This window comes from Adiantum capillus-veneris, chromosome 20 (genome assembly GCF_014529385.1).
Source record: "Adiantum capillus-veneris isolate H3 chromosome 20, ASM1452938v2, whole genome shotgun sequence".
NCBI lineage: Eukaryota > Viridiplantae > Streptophyta > Polypodiopsida > Polypodiales > Pteridaceae > Adiantum > Adiantum capillus-veneris.
The window spans coordinates 67,443,535-67,460,476 of record NC_140950.1 but is presented as its reverse complement, the minus strand read 5'-3'; the positions used below and the strand labels follow the sequence as shown (position 1 = coordinate 67,460,476).

General features: G+C 47.8%; 1 protein-coding gene across 1 annotated transcript in view; it reads left to right on the top strand.

The window, feature by feature from the left end:
• The window catches only part of LOC147432659 (protein kinase family protein / protein phosphatase 2C (PP2C) family protein), a 73,140-nt gene that overhangs the window by 43,730 nt on the left and 12,468 nt on the right, over positions 1-16,942 (top strand). The window lies entirely within an intron of this gene.

The window sequence follows — 16,942 nt, the reverse complement described above, 5'->3', positions numbered from 1 at the left end:
GTAAGTAGAATGATGTCTCGACCTCTCATCACCTCCTCAAGTCTCTCTGGGTGTGTCCATAGGTCTCCATTGCAATTCCAAACCGTGACATGAATCTCCTCGTGTGTCCCACAGGCCGCGAGTCCCTATGCGATGGTCTTGCCATCAATGATAACCCTACCATCTCGATATACTGCCTTCTTCCCTTCTTTGCGGGCTTGGTGGACTCTAGGCATGCACGCGCGACGGTGATCTTGTTGCATCTTTGTGAGGTCATCATCAAGATAAATCGGGGGGCCTTCTAGCCCTCTCAAGATGACCCTCTTTCGGAGGAAAGAAGTTCGAGACTCCTCGGAGGCGAATTGGAGGATGAGAGCTCTCTTCTTTGGATCTTTGCCGGCTCTCCAAACTTTGGAAAAAGGGATCTCTTCTTCCTTGTATCCCACTTTCTTGCATAAAGCTTTCCCATCGCTCTCGGGTGTAGACCCTTCTTCTTCTTTGATGCCGGTCACTCGCACATTGAGACGGCGAGCTTGTCGCATCTTCTCCTCCTCGATGGTTGTGTGTACGATGAGAGAGAGAGAGAGAGAGAGAGAGAGAGAGAGAGAGAGAGAGAGAGAGAGAGAACCCTACCTGACCCTCGCGCTCAACAGCCCGCCAGAGAGAGGCCTCGCACTGCTGCAGGAGAGAGATGTCGCTTCACCCTCGTGCTCAGCAGCCCGCCATGTGCTCAGAAGAGAGAGGTCGCTTCACAGTGGCGCTCAGCAGCCCGCCATGTGCTCTTGCCCGCCATAGAGAGAGAGAGAGTCTCGTGAACTGAGAGAGAGAGAGAGAGAGAGAGAGAGAGAGAGAGAGAGAGAGAGAGAGAGAGAGAGAGAGAGAGAGAGAGAGAGAGAAATGAAATGAAATGAAATGTTATATTAACGTCTTCAAAGGCCAAAATGACCTGTGCAACCAATCTGATACAAAATAGTGAATCTGATACCATGTCTGGGTACAAAAAGACTAGAGCAAAATTACTACTACTACTAGAATCCATCCTCATCTGCACTCTGGATGTCGAGAGAGTATGGCTTGAATCCTCTGCTATAGTCTCTTTCGATGCTGTGTAGCCCCTCTCCTCAATGTGGCCGTCTGGATCTCCGTAGCTCAAGTGCTCGGTCGATGAGAGTGCCGGTAGTGGTCGAATGAGTGGGGGACCGAGCTCGGTAGTGATGGCTGCTCCTCTGGCTGTCCTATATCTAGTGAAAAGAAATCTGTAATCTGTCTCTGGGACTGTCTCTCTCTAGCTCTCCCCAGTAAAGTGTCTCTATATTTGTGTAACTCAAGTAGATATAGCCCAAGACAACTCTGATCCTCATAACTCATGACCTTAGAGAAAGGACCGAAATCTTCTCTGAATAAGCTGCAATGACATATGTAATGTAGCTCTGTCTCTGGCTCTAGCTGGCATAAGCGGCATATCCTGCTGTCCCTCTGAATCTACCAGTCTCAATCTCCAGCTGATGTGAGGATGTGCGTATCTGACCAGTGGCACACCGAAAACCATGAGACATATGTCTGTCCATGTAGTTGGGTTGAATCACAAACCCATCTCCTGTGAGGTGGAGAAGATGCTCTCTATAGAAAGCCATCTTCGTGCCCAACTCTTGTGGCGGCTCTATCCATGTCCTCCTGGTATCCAGCTGGATCAGGTCCTCACGAATGAGTCTAGTAATCTCCACCCGTGTAAGAGACATCGACGGTGCCTGAAGAGAGTACTAGAAAGGGGGCAGCCTGTCCATGGTGAAGCCATGCGTCTGAAACCATGATGTCATCTGTGCATATCAGCATGAAGTGTCCCCCTCAAGAGCTAACTGTCTGGAAGACTCAAGGGCCAGTCTAGCATCTCTCTCTCTAGTGGTATCCCACAAGCTGTGCACAAAGGAGACTCATCTGGTAAGCGCCTCAATCTCCATAGGAGGGGCAGCTAGCTCTGCTGAATGATAGCGTGGGGTACGGAGACCTTGGCTCTGATCAGTCGAGAGATCATAGATACCAAGGGCCTCTAGTAGTATCCCACAAGCTGTGCACAAAGGAGATTGATCTGGTAAGCGCCTCAATTTCCATAGGAGGGGCAGCTAGCTCTGCTCGAATGATAGCGTGGGGTACGAAGGCCTTGGCTCTGATCAATCGAGAGATCATAGATACCAAGGGCCTCTCCATACGTCTCCAACCATCCTGGCCTATAGAAGGTCCCCGTATCTACACCCCATACAACATAGCTGAGGCTACTAAAGTATCAAAGAGCCATAACTTTGTCCGAGGTTCCTGGAACTGAACCTGCAAACACATCCTCTCCAAGCCTCCCAAGGCCGCATAAGCTCTAGTCAGTCTAGTCTCTGCTGCTCTCCTCAAAGAAAACCTCGGCCCAGTGAAGACAACCCCAAGGTAAGTGTATGCATTTGTATACTCTACAATCTCCTGACCATATGTGAAGTGTCGGTGCTGATCTCCTGATCGACTGTGGTGTGGTGTTAAACACCAAACCTTGGTTTTACCAAGGTTTACAGACAATCCACTATCCTCTGCAAACTGTGTAATGCATCCAACTGTCGCTGCATACCATCTGGTGAGTCAGAGATCAACACAATATCATCAGCATATAACAACATTGGGATCCACGTCCCTGCCAGTTGGGCACCTCTATCACCCTCTCTGTCAATGTAATCAAACACCTCATCAACATACATACCAAATAGAGTAGGAGACAATGGGCAACCCTGTTTCACCCCAATGGTGGAGTGAACTAAATGAGATATCCCCTCCGGGCAGATATCCCTCCGGGGTGCGTACATGTCCCATCACTGATCTGTATAGAGCCATATTTCCCCAAATCAACACTATGGGCACCCCCATCTCTTGCAGTCTGCACATCAATCAAGCTCTCGGTACCATGTCAAAATAAATCCGTCTCCCATGTGACTTGCTCTCCTCAATGATGGCTCTGAGTGTCAGAATATGATCAAGAGTGAAGAAACCCCTCTTAAAACCGGCCTGGCCCTTTGCCCGTACACCCTCACCCTCTGCCCAGTCACTCAACTGCTGCTCAAGAATGGATGCATACAACTGTGCCAATGTGTGCCAAACCATAATAATGCAGTAATTTCCAGGCTATGTAGGATCACCTGTCTTAAGATAGGCACAATAGTAGACAACCTCCAAGTTCAGGTAACCCCTCACACATGGCCCGATTGAACAACATTGCAAGAACCTCTACCAGCATATCTCTAGCTTGTATAAAGTGATCTGCTACTTGACCATCGTGATCATATGCCTTGCTGGTCCTCATCCTGTCAATGGCTCTCTTTACCAACTCAATGGTAAAGAAGGTGCTAGTAGGTAGGCATGGCTCTGTAGGATCTGGAAGGGGATCGTATCCAGGAACCGTATATAACGATGTCGCATACTTGGCCCCACACATCAGGAGAAGTAATCACTAGGGGAGGGGAGTGCTCATGAAAGAATCGCCATGCCTCTCCTGAGTCTCTACTCAAGAACAGCTGATACAAGTCTTGCTCCATCTAGGCCAAGTAAGCTCGTTTCTTCCTATGCACAAGGCGCCGGGAAGCAATCCGAGACTGGCTGTAAGTGATGACTCCTAAAAGAAGATCTCTCTAGAGCTGGGCTCTCATCTCTCTGCACTCCTCATCATACCAACTAGAGAGAGATGGAGCTGGGCTCTCATCTCTCTGCACTCCTCCCAGAATGTCGTCCCCGACCCTGCTGAGTGTGTGGGTATGCCTCTAATGCTGCACCATGCAGTGTCTCAGTCAGTTAAGTGGTGCACTCCTCCACTGAGGCCAGGATTGGCTGTGCATAGACGGCTATAGATCTCCTCTGTATAAACCGAGTCAGCCTCTGGTGTAAATGTATAACGGGTATGTGACCTGCCTCCTGATGTCTGGGCTGTACTATACTGAAATGAAATGAATGTTATATCAACTGTCTTCAAAGGCCAAAATGACCTATGAGACCATTTGAGAGAGAGAGAGAGAGAGAGAGAGAGAGAGAGAGAGAGCTTGATAACTCATGAGAATTTTCATACAACTGGGTAATGAGAATGCAAGGGCAGGGGTCACCTTTGTACAAGTAAAGGTGGCCTAGAGGTGTGAAAAATAGGGGTGCCCCAAATTGGAACCAGATTTGGGACGCACCCAACTAATGAATATGCCACCTCATCTAAAAAAAGGAGCAACTCGATCAAATTAGGGCATCAATTGACTAATTAAAGGTCCAAAACTATAAAAAAAAGGCCAAAATGCATATGCAAGGCCAATATGGCCATACAACCATAATACGCAACCTAGAATGCCACCATTTGGTGATGACATATCTCCAACACTTCCTTTTGAGCGCTAGATAAGTGTTCCAACTCAGCATTGGTGAAGAAGATAATCGGGTTTAGGTTCAGGCTGAGGCTTAGTGAGCAAATCTGGAAGATTTTCAATGGTGGCAATAATCCAAACTGACACGAAAATCCTCAATGTAATCCCTAACAAAGTGTTAATGAACATTGTTGTGCTCAGTCTGTCCACGAACAACAAGATTAGGTGCTAGAGCAATAGCACTCTGAGAATCTTGGTAAGAGATGAAGTTGCAATAGCAAGATAGTCCAAAAAAGTAGAGGGAAGGAGATGAAGAAGCTTCAATATAGTGAAGACTTAATCTAGTCTAAGCAAAGTAAGAACAATATCCTTCAATGAAGGTCTAAAACCTGAAATCCTTTGAAGTGAGAGACATAGCTGCAAAATATCATTTTTTGGATTTAGCCTCCAAAGCCCTCTTCTTTGAAGGCACATGAATATGAGCAACACATCCAAAAATAAAGAGAGAGAGAGAGAGAGAGAGAGAGAGAGAGAGAGAGAGAGAGAGAGAGAGAGAGAGAGAGAGAGAAATGAAATGAAATGTTATATTAACGTCTTCAAAAGGCCAAAGTGACCTACGAGACCAGAAAGTTACAATGCGGTGTATTTGATACAAAGTCAGATTAACAAAATAAATTAAACTAGGATAACAAAATATAAATACTGCGGGATCCTAAACTAAGCAGTACAATGTGAAGACAATATGGGAGGGGAGTAGAGATCCATCTTCATCTGCACTCTGGACGACGAAAGAGTATGGCTTGAATCCTTTGCCGTAGCCTCCTTCGAAACTGTGTAGCTCCTCTTCTCCCTTGGGGTTGTCTAGATCTCCCTAGCTCGAATGCTCGGTCTATGAGAATGCCAGTAGTGCGGGTAGACCACTCTCCACCGCCGTTGGCTGCTCCTCTGTCTGTTCTTCTAGGTGTACAGTATCTAGTGTAAAGAAATCTGTGATCTGTCTCTGGGGATGCCTCTCTTTAGCTCTCCTCAGTAAAGTTTCTCTATGCCTGTGTAACTCAAGTAGATATAGCCCAAGACATCTTTGATCCTCATAACTCATGACCTTAGATAGAGGCCCAAAACCTTCTCTAAATAGACAGTGAAAACGGCCTCGTATCTCATAGTACACTGTGCAATGACATGTAATGTACTTCTGTCTTTGGCTCTAGATGGCATAAGTGGCATATTCTGCTATCTGCTGGTGTCCCTCTGAATCTGCCAGTCTCAATCTCGAGCTGATGTGAGGACGTGCGTATCTCGCCAATGGCACAACGCAAACCATGCGAAAGATGCGTGTCCATATAGCTAGGTCGAATCACAAACCCATCCCCCGTGAGGTGGAGAAGATGCTCTCTATAGAAAGCCATCTTTGTTCCCAACTCTTGTAACGGCTCTATCCATGTCCTCCTCGTGTCGAGCTGGATCAGATCCTGACGGATGAGTCTATTAATCTCTACCCGTGTCAGAGACCTCAAGGGTGCCTGTAGAGAGTATTGAAAAGGAGGCAACCTGTCCATGGTGAAACCATGTGTCTGAAACCATGATGCCATCTGTGCATACCAGCATGATGTATCCCCATTAAGAGCTAGCTGTCTGGAGGACTCTAGAGCCACCCTGGCATATCTGTCTCTGGTAGTATCCCACAGACTGTGTACAAAGGGGAGAGAGAGAGAGAGAGAGAGAGAGAGAGAGAGAGAGAGAGAGAGAGAGAGAGAGAGAGAGAAGAAGCTGCCTGCTGCCTGTGAGCAAACCCTAATTGCGGCCTTGCGCGAACCTGCTGCTGCCTGCGAACCCTAACTGTCGCCTGCTGGCCTTGCGCGACTCTGCTGGCCTTGCGTGAACCCTAACTGTCTCCTGCTTGCGCGAACCTGCTGCTGCCTGCGAACCCTAACTGTCGCCTGCTGGCCTTGCGCGACTCTGCTGGCCTTGCGTGAACCCTAACTGTCTCCTGCTGCGCGCGAACCTACTGCTGCCTGCGCGAACCTGCTACTGCCTGCGCGAAATCTGTTCCCAGTGCGAAACCCTAACTGTGGTTGCGCGAACCTGCCTACTGCCAGAGAGAGAGAGAGAGAGAGAGAGAGAGAGAGAGTGTCCAAGCTACACTTTGGCTTTGGGTCTTGCTTTTACCATTTGCCAGTCTCGCCCATTCTTCATGACGGCTTTGCCGGTCTCGAGTGCTCCTCACGGCGCCCTATCACCACTTGCCTGTCGCGTGGACTGCACTGGCGACCTATTGTCACGCATTGACTCCAAAGTACAACACTTGGCTCAACATGCCTTAGTTGGCGGGATGATTGGACAGTCTCCACCCCGATCTTCTATACATGATTGGTGTCAGACTGCATTGGGCACTACTCAGGGACGGATCTCGGAGCTTACACTCCTTGGTAGAGGCATATTCATGGTACGTCTTTCAGATCCCGCCACCGCCTCAGCTCTCCTGGCTCGCTCTTCGATACTCTCTGATCGCAGGATGATTTACTTGACGAGGTGGTATCCCGAGTTTTCCACTGAGGAGTTTGACAGTCGACACCTTATTCCCAGATTCCCTCTGACGCTCTCCTTCCCGGATATGCCTCTCCATTTTATCGATGAACATCTCCTCTAGATGATTGTTGCTCATTTTGGCACGGTAGTTCCAGGATCCCGCATCTTCTCATCTGGCCCACCTCGTATTCAGGTCTTGGTGTTTGGGGATACTTCATTACCAGATAGAGTTACTGTGGCTGTGCGCGATCGAGACTACTCTATCCGTATGGTAGTCACAGGTCGCCCAGGACAGTGCTTACGCTGTCACGAGATGGGACACTTGGCGCGAGATAGCCCCACCCTGCCACGGCATCGACGGCAACAACAGCTGACCCGCGGTAGTCATGCTCAGCCACATGGTCAGCGTGAACAGCCGGTTCCTCCTACTACTCAAGCACCTTAGCAGTCTACAGGCGCTCCTCGAGCTCCAGCCCTCCATGTTCCTCCCTCCGCTTCAGCTCACACTGAGGCAGCATGGCAGACAATGGGTCGTAATCATTCCTTCCGTCCTCGTCAGCAACCAACAACGCAGCCAGCTCCCAGTGTTACCTCTCCTGCTCCCTCTCAGGTTTCCACCACCTCCTTATCCCCTGCATCTCCTCGCCATTCTTCTTCTTCGCGACAGGATCACTTACCTCTGCTACCAGCTCCTTCTTCACCTGCAGTTCCCCCGCCCGCTCCTTCCCCTCTTCCCGAGGTCCCTGTTCCCATGCAGATGGATCATTCACCACTACTACCTCTCCCTTCTCCTCCTCTTCCTCTCGCCCTTACTCTCCCCCCTCCGCCTTCTGGTCCTCCCCCTCCCTCAGCAGCTCATACTTACGTCTCCCGCAGTTTTCTCTGCTCTTGCCCTCTTTCTTGGGGCACTCATCGGGCTGAGATGTGCGGTGACTCAGAAGGGCCACTGCGGGTGCAGCTTTATCTTATGCATCACAAGACAAGTTGTGTTCCCTCTTTAATAGGCAGTCGCTCTCAGCCTACTCATTCCTTTTTCCTTCAATTCCACGCTGCTCAGGAATGGTCCGAGGATACATTTTGTGCACGCACAGACTATGGCTCAACTTCATTTATGGTTGTCTACTTCCGCTCCTGATGTTCTGTCTCCTCACTACCCGTCATGTATTGGTGCTATGGAGTGGAGTGATGTTTATGCTTGCTATTCATTGCCTATGGTCATTCATGTATCCTCAGATGTGGTGCTTCCTATGTCTATGCGCATTTGGGGTGTCAAAGCTGCAGCATCGGTAATGCAATGTAAACAAGCTGAGGTCCGCAGTTGGTGCAATGAGACACCATATCTTAGAGAGGGCTTGCGGGTAGCTTTCCTACCGCCTGAAACTCACCCCTTGGATGGCCCAGCTGCCTCCAAGAAGATGCGCAGTTAGTCAGATGCTATTCAAACTCCTTCATGCAGTCTATGGATTTACATGTAGTTTCTTGGAATGCTAATGGTTTACAGACTTCTCGGGTAAAAGGTTCCCGTAAGCTTTTACTTCGCAGAGATTTGCACACTCATGTGGTGGGCACTGTGGATATATTGCTAGTACAGGAGCATAAGATTGCCACTCCCTTTGGCAATCTCATGCCCTCGGGCGCCCGGAATTTTTGGGAGCCTGCTCTGGGCCTTCATGGACAGAGTTGCGGTGTATGCATCTCAGTGGGACCACGTTACTTGGCCTCAGTTCAGCAGCATGGCACCCTTGTCGCTGGTAGAGCAGTTTATGTTTCTAATCGGATTCGGGAATCTATCATTGGTTTTATGTTAGTCTATGCACCCACTAGTCCTCGGCAGAGGGCTACATTTTGGTCCTCTTTGGCTGCTGTTCTACCTGCTGTAGACTCTTGGGTTGTTGGAGGTGACTTCAACAACGTTGAGAGCGACTCTGATTGGCGAGCCATCACACCTCCAGTTCTATCATCCATCTCTCCCAATGAGCAGCCAGCTTGGGATCTATTTCTTCTAGCTATTCAGGGTGTTGACGCCTGACACATATCCTCTTTTGGTCACCACCCTGCTACACTTCATTACTCTTGGGGGTTTCAGAGACAGCAAGGGAGATTATTAGAGCGACTTGATCGTTTTTACATTGGCCCTTGGGCAACAGCTCTAGGCGGATTCACTACTATATGGAGAGGGACCAGCCTCTCAGATCATTTACCCATCTCATTGTTTATCTCCTTCACTAGATCCTCTGCACAAAGGCGAGGCTGCCGCATCCCTGACAGTGTTCTCAATACTCCAGTATTGCAGCAGCAGATTCGTGACTTATGGTCCACGGGTGCTTCTTATTGTGGACCCCCTAGAGAGTTTCTTGCTCATTGCATTACTTAGTTTAGTATTTACTGCCATGATTAGATCGCTATTATTCATCGTCAGTTGAGGGTACGCGAGTCTGATCTTCACATCCCTCTTGGTTCCACTCAGCGCTTGCTTGAGGAGTGGCCTCAGGATGCTTCTCTCGCTGCTAGACAGACAGAGCTCACAGAGGGGATTCGTCGCGTACAGGAGGCTAGGTCTGAGTTCACTCATCATGCTTCAATATCTCATTGGATAGCTAAAGCTGATCGAATGAATAAAGACTTCTTCGCTACACATAAAGAGCGCCCTCTTGGCACCACCCTTCGGACTTTGTGCGATGCTCAGGGGACACTACATATGCATCCTGATGTTATACTTGATATGTCTGCAGATTATTTTGAGACATTGTTCACTGCTGATGTATGCACTACTGAGGTTTTACTTGCAGGTGAGCAGATCTGGCATCACACGCGACACTGTTGTACAGACACTATGGCAGAGATCTTGTTGGCACCCTTCACACTTGCAGAGCTCCATGCTGCTATAGAGAGTCTTGATCCATCCTCCTGTCCAGGAGAGGATGGCCTCACTAGAGCTTTCTTTTTTACATATTGGGATGTATTGCATATACCACTGCTTCGCGGTTGTCAGGACATCTTTGCATCAGGATATATGCATCCGGATCTTTGTTCAGGTCTCATATCTCTTATTCCGAAGGGGGGTGACACCACTCAACTCCGACAGTGGAGACCTATTACCCTACTCCCTTCGGTCTATAAGATATTAGCGTTAATGATCAGCCATCGCTAATATCTTATATTATTCATACTTCTTAGACAGGCTTTGTCATGGATCGATGCATCCTGAATAATATCTTCACTTTTTATGAGGCAGTGGAGTGGGCCAAATCATCTTCTGAGCCTCTCGCTTTTTTCATCCTTGACTTCGAGAAAGCATACAATTGTGTTGAGTGGGACTTTCTCGAAGGAACATTAGCCAGGATGGGTGTCCCTTCGCGATGGATCTCAGGCATTTCCGCTCTCTTTAGGACTGCCAGCAGTGCTATTACTATTGGTGGTCGCGTCAGTCGCAGTTTTCAGCTTTCTCGATGTGTCCATCAGGGATGTCCTCTAGCAGCATATCTGCATCTGTTTGTAGGAGAGACTATGTCCGACTTTCTTTGTGCTCAGAGTCATGCATTTTGTGGCTTGACCATGCCAATACCTACAGCTCCAGACCTTATCGATCAGGAGTTTGCTGATGATACTATGCTCATGTTACGCTATTTGCTAGTTGCTCTAGATGCCATGCGGGAGGCCCTAGAGGTTTTTTGCATTGCCAGTGGTGCACGCATTAACTGGCATAAATCCTATGGGTTCCTGGTTGGCAGTGATGACATACCTACTTGGGGGGTAGCTGATGGTTTCACATGGCTGCGACTGGGTCAGACATGCAGATATGTGGGCTTCCAGGTTGGATTAGATGTTTCCTCGCAGTAGCAGTTTGCACCCGTACTACAGTCTATTCGCAGGAAGCTATGCCATTGGTCTTCACGTCATCTGTCGTTGGCTGGCCGTGCATTGGTCGCCAACCAGGTCATTCTGGCTACAATATGGTATACGGCTTCTTGTTGGATGTTACATTCTGGTGTGATAGCTCCGCTCCGCCGCCTAGTGCGGAACTTTTTATGGAGTGGCACATATGGGACTACTGATACCCGTGCTCGAGTTCGTTGGTCTACAATTATTCGTCCTAGGTCAAAGGGAGGCCTTGGCATTATTGATCCAGAGTTATAGAGCCGCGCCCTTCTTACCAAGCTTATTGTTCGGGTCTTTTTCCCGGACAAGAACCTTGGAAGATGCTTCTTCAGGCCGCTCTTTGCATAGTCACTCCACGACTCGGCACTAGAGATGGTCATACTTGGCAGATAGGGTATCGTTTTCTCTTTACTGATGCCCCCTTGTCCACCACCTCCCTCTCCCCCTTCATCCGATCACTCCTTCAGATTTGGGTTTCCATGCGATGGGCTATCATACGCTCACCTCCCTCATGTCGTGAGGAGATTGAGCGCCAGCCTCTCATTTGGAATGCTGCAGTTCTTGATTCTTCGGTTGATCCACCTCGTCAGCTTGGAGAGAGGACTCACATTGATTGGGCTGCCTGGGACGCTGGCCCTGCTGCCTCTATGCGGTTGTTTCATGAGACACGGATGCTGGATGCTGATTTTGTGGCAGATCATTATGACATTGGTCGCGGGGTGACAGACAGACTGCTTGAGATCGATTCCGCTGTTCCTTCACAGTGAGATGCAGTCATGAGAGGCACGGTTCAGATGCCTCCCCATTGTGGCTGGGAAGGCCTTTTTGCTCAGAGCACTCTCTTATTAGTTCGTTTAGACACCATGCTGTTCACAGTTGATACTGACCAGTCTGAGGGGATTCATGCTAGATTGACATATGATGCCACCTCTCCGCACCCTGTCCTTCCCGGAGCTCGATGGGAGGCCATCAGAGTAGTTGGCTCCCGCGGGAAGCGTCGTTGTGTTGACCCCCGTTTCGCTTCTGCTGATGCTGCACTTTGGAGTCTTTGGGTGTGGGAGGGTCATGCCCTATCTCAGCTTTACTGGGATCCAAGAGAGTGGCATTGGCCTCACTCTGACCCTACCTGTGCACCTGTATCCTTCTTTGAGTACACTGTCAGGATTGGACGGTTAGCATTGATGAGACATTAGTCAGAGCAGCCCACTCGTATTCGTTTCTGGTTACATTCAGGCCTCTCTCATGCCTATCTGCAGCAGTTTTGGTCCGCCATCTGGGATTTACATGCAGCTCGTCGTATTTCTTTTTTCATGTGGATGATTGCACATGCGGGACTTCCAGTTGGGACTTGGCTAGCTACTATAGGTCATGATCCGTTATGTACTCGCTGTCCTTTGCCACTCCTTGAGTCACCTGCACACTGTCTTTGGTCATGCTCAGCTTCCCATGTAGTGTGGCTTGCAGTTTGCTTTCTGCTTAGCAGAGCAGGTGTTCAACATGGATTTCTTACTTGGGGATCTGTCTCATGGTTGATGCCGATGCCTGGCCCCCACCTTTTTTACGAGGGTTCAGACACAGATCCAGCCTTTATGCTTACCTCGGCTGGTTATCGGCGAGGGACTTTGGCTATGCTACCACAGATTGCTTGGCAGGGGGATTCTCAGACACATGATGGGGTTTTTTCAGTCATCACTAGTATTACAGTATGGAATGTTTGGAGAGCTCGTTGTCTCCACATTCTAAGTGCGGCTCCACAGCTCCTTCAAGATACCCTCACTGCCATTTGGCTGGACATCATTCACACCCTGATTTGGCAGTGGGATTCTTCCTCAGGTACATCTCGAGCAGCCGAGGCTCGCCGATTTGCCTTCCTTCGGCGTTGGGCACGATCCCCACTCTTCTTCACACTTACAGGTGGCCAGATTACGTGGCATTATGCCCCTCCTTGGTGGTTTCTCCTCGACTCGTCACACCGACCACCATGAGTGAGAGAGAGAGAGAGAGAGAGAGAGAGAGAGAGAGAGAGAGAGAGAGAGAGAGAGAGAGAGTTGTTTATGCCTTGTAAACACCTCCTTTGGTGTGATGCTATAATCACAGAGGTAGCCACAACATCACCCCAAATGAGGGAGAAAGAGAAGCGTGCAACAAGAGAGTGCGTGCCATCTCCTTCATTCGATTGATGAGCTGTTTGGACGAGCTTGGAGGGACTTTGAAGAGCACCATATCCATTTTCAAACCTACAGTTTTTTCACCTTCAAGGATCTTTTGTGGTGGCACTGTGGTACTATTTTCGTTTGTGACAAATCTGAAATTCCTGTTCACAACAAGGGTTCCATGGAGTCGATACTAGATGGCAGAGGGGGTATGCATACCTCCAAGGTTCTTTCTGCTTCGAAGTTGGGTTCTATTTTATGTTTGTGGACAAGGTGTGCAAGCCTGGCATGGAGGTGGATTTCACAAAGGATGTGATGTCCATTTGAAATCGAGACTTCAAGAAGAGGTCAGAGGAGGCATGGTGGAGAATGGTCTCTACAGGCTCCATGCTCTTTCTTTAGTGACTAGAACTCCCACAAGTGATCTATGGCATTACAAGTTTGGTCATTTGAACATTGACACTCTTCATTGTGCTTTTCGTGAACAGATTGAAGGCTTACCAGATGTTGAGAGTAAGCACGGGAAATGCATTACTTGCATTCGTGGGAAGCAACATTGTAATGGAATTAGCTTTTTAACTTGAGTTGGAGTGGAAAGAGAATAACAGATTGAGCATTTCCTTGAGCATTCTTTTGTGTGTAGATTTATAATGAGAAAGAAAGTGCTTGGATGGAGAGAGCAACACTAACGCATTACTTCATTAACATGGCATGATCAATACTTGTAAAAGAGAGTGAGAGTTTAGAGAAATTGACACCAGTAGAGGACCGGATTAGTTGGAGCCGGTCCCCCCTCTAATAGGCATTTGTATTATAGATTCTTCCATGACGGAAGACTTGTTTACAATACAACTGTTTGTGTTCCTTGAGACCTTCTTGATGAGATGAAGATGGTAAGCTTCACTCACCAAGTATAACAACATTAAACATGATTAGCATGAACTTGGAAAATGCCCAGCCTCAATCCCAAGACCTCAAACACCATGAAAGGTGAGGAGAGCTGGCAGGGAGTGAGGAAGAATAGAGAAGTAGAAGTAGCTCTACGAGAAAGCAATAACCCCTTGCACATAATCACTCATAGCTTAGCATAGGGTTAATGGAGATTAGAGAGATTGATAAGCAAGCATAAGCATTCTCTTGTGTGGATTTGCATCCATAGCCAAGAGCTTGTGGTAGTAGGCACTCAACTTCTCAAGCTTGGAGGAGGAGATGGAATCCTTGCTTCACAAGAGTGTGTGAAGGGAAGAATGAGGAAGAGAGCGCTCGTGGGATTCTCAAATGAGAGAGAGAGAGAGAGCTAGCTAGGTCGACCCCCTTTCCTAAGCTTCCTTTGAAGCTCTTGGGCCATGTAGCCCTCTAAGCAATGAGAGCTTGGCTCCCTTTGGGCAAGGTGTGTAGCCTCTTGACAAGTGTCCTTCTTTCCCCTTGTGAGGCTAAGCTAGCACCCCCCTTGCTTAAGCACAACCCCTACTTGCTTGAGTAGTGTGTCTCTACACTTGACATGTAGCCCCTTTCCTCCCATGAGATTATGGGTCATTGGTGAGGTGCTCACATACTATCCACTCCCTCCTTTGTAGGACTTGCCCCCTCATTAGTAGCAAGTACTTTGAACTTGGTAAGCAGGTAGGCCCCCTGCTTAAGCACAGCTCTAGCTTAAGCAAGCTGCCCCCTTGCCTGCTTGGACCTTAGTGACTAAAGAGTAAAATTTAAAGACTATGTCTTAAGGCTTTTAACACTTACCTTTGGAGGCTTTAATGAAGACAACCCTAAGGTCTTTTGCTCCATTGGTTACCCTTGCTCTTTGATAAACCTTTTCTCATTTGGGCCCCTTTACCATTGGCCCCGTGCTAAAATAGATCTATAAGCACATCTATATATTAACCCTTGCTCCCGTTTATTCTCCCACATTAAGTGATCAGTTTAATATGAGAAAATCATTTGGGTTGGTTAGATATTAGATTTTATGACAACATAGAGAGAGAATTTAGAAGCATTGTACACCGCTACTGCAGCATAAAGTGGGAGTGTGCAAATACCGGATTCCTCTTAGAGAATGGAGTTGTGGAGTGGAAGAATAGGATAGCGGTTGAGATGGAGGGGACTATGCTTGAGCATCGAGATTTGCCGAAGTCTTTGTGGACGGAGGTAGTTGCAACAATAGTTCACACTTTAAACTGATCTCCGACCTCTTCAGTTCTAGGGGAGACTCCGTTTGAGGCTTACTTTGGTAGAATGCATGACGTCTCTCATTTTCGGATATTTGGGAGCAACTCATACGTCCATGTATTAAAGAAGCAGAGCGGGAAGTTTGACCCCAAGTAAAACAGACTGTTCTTTGTTGGCTACAATAGTCTTTCCGAGGGATATTGACTTTATAATCCAGTGAAGGACGTTGTATTGATCCGCGATGTGGTCTTCGACGAGCATATTCCTTCAAAGGGGGCTTCGACTCCAAAGTCTTCCACGACAACCCTACATTTGTTGATACTTGGAGATCTTGATGATGATGTTTCTCTTGAGGTCGATGAATCCTCTTCTCTAGTGCAAGCTCGGGAGGAGATTGCACCCATTCCAAATGTCACATGCGCACTGCAATTGCGCCACGTAGACAAGCTTCTACTACAGTCTAGCGTCAGTCTAGCCTGGCACCCTTGTGAGCCTCTAGCAAGATGTGCATGTCCAGTCCGATCATAATTGCATACCCTCTCTTGCACAGTTAAGTCATTTAAGCATATAGGCATATGAATAGTCACTTAAGTCATTTATTAATAAGTGACTTTGACATGACATTTATTAAAAATAGGTAGGGCAAATGGATTAAGGACCCATAAAAGAAGCCTTTGGGTGCAAGTAGAAGGCAGAGGAGCAGTAGAAGAGCCTCTCAGCAGTACCACCGCTTGGGCAGCCATCAGCCAACGTTTTCTCCAGCAGCCATTAGCGTTTTCATGGCTACGAGGCTATGCTGAAAACGCTGAGGGCTGAAAACCTCTGTGTCCTTAGCACCCAGGCACGAGCAGTACCAAGTACCGACAGTACCAAGCACCAAGTACCAACGGTACCCAGTCCTTAGCCTCGTAGTATCAAGCATCTACGCAGTACCCCTTAGCACCTCATCGGTACTCAACATCAGTAGCATCAAGTACCCGTTAGCATCTCATCATTTAGCATCATTGTGTGAGCATTTTTGTGCAAGAAATGAAGCAAGTACCCCTTAGCACCTCATCAACACCTTAGCAGTACTCAACATTAGTAGCATCAAGTACCCGTTAGCATCTCATCATCTCATCATTTAGCATCATTGTATGAGCATTTTGGTGCAAGAAATGAAGCAAGTACTTGCTCTGGCATAACATCAACTTCAAACTCATTTGACAACCATGCAGATGCGAAACCTTGTTTAAAATAAATCCCGTGCATATGCAATATCAAATTGTTGAAGGAAGGAAAGAATTGTCATCAAAACCACTGAACGAACTTTACAGCTGCACCACCTTCTTTGTATGGTTTCGGCTTGTTAAGCATTTCAAATTGTCATAAGGAAGTGTTTGCGACATGGGTACATTGGTTGGAATCATTTGTTCTCCTTGACCATAACATTTTGGCCTCCTAGTGCCATATTTTGTTTACTGATTGGAAAAACCAGCCATTCCAAAATTGCCCTATGGCACCCCAAGTTGGCCCTGAGTACCCTGAAACCCTGGTTGTAAGCCAACATTACCATACATGGGGTTTGGCATCATGCCTTGCATACCGTTCTTGGCATATAGTGCTACATAACCAGCCATACTTTAAAACATAGATCTACCTCCAAAATATCGAGGAGTAGGTGGTGGAAATACCTGATGCATAGCCTTGAAGGTAGCTCCCTGTCCATTTAGACCAACATTTAGATGCTCAAAGGTGGCTGGCTGAACTGGTATAGCCTGAAGAATTGGTGTCCTAGCCACTTGTTCATGGACAGAAAAGAGGTGTTGCAGTGCACCAGGGGATCTTCGGATCGGAACAATTAGCCTACCTTGCGTAAAAGCAAGGAACAAG